General features: G+C 59.7%; 1 protein-coding gene across 1 annotated transcript in view; it reads right to left on the bottom strand.

Annotated features, from left to right (window-relative positions):
• The window catches only part of CFAP44 (cilia and flagella associated protein 44), a 138,066-nt gene that overhangs the window by 84,670 nt on the left and 52,982 nt on the right, over positions 1–414 (bottom strand). The window lies entirely within an intron of this gene.

Below are 414 nucleotides of genomic sequence, written 5' to 3'. Positions count from 1 at the left end.
CGGGGAACAGGCCTAAGCTGCAGTCGGACATCCTTAGCGCTGCTGAGGAGGCGGGAGAGGCTCCTACCACCACTGCTGTGCTGGCAGCCATCAGCCTGGCTTGTGGCTGAGCAGAGCTCCCACTGTGGGAGCACACTGACCACCAGGGGGCAACTACTGCATTGAGCATCTGCCCCCTGGTGGTCAGTGTGTGTCATAGTGACCAGTCATTCCCAGTCATTCTGCTGTTAGGGTCAATTAGCATATTACCCTTTTATTATATAGGATAGAGGCCTGGTGCACGGGTGGGGGCCAGCTGGTTTGTCCTGAAGGGTGTCCCGGATCAGGGTGAGGATCCCACTGGGGTGCCTGACCGGCCTGGGTGAGGGTCTGAGGGCCGTTCTCAGGCTGGCCACACCCACTTCAGGATGGGGG

The sequence above is a fragment of the Myotis brandtii genome, unplaced genomic scaffold, assembly GCF_000412655.1.
Source record: "Myotis brandtii unplaced genomic scaffold, ASM41265v1 scaffold406, whole genome shotgun sequence".
NCBI lineage: Eukaryota > Metazoa > Chordata > Mammalia > Chiroptera > Vespertilionidae > Myotis > Myotis brandtii.
This window is presented reverse-complemented; position numbering and strand designations above follow the sequence as displayed.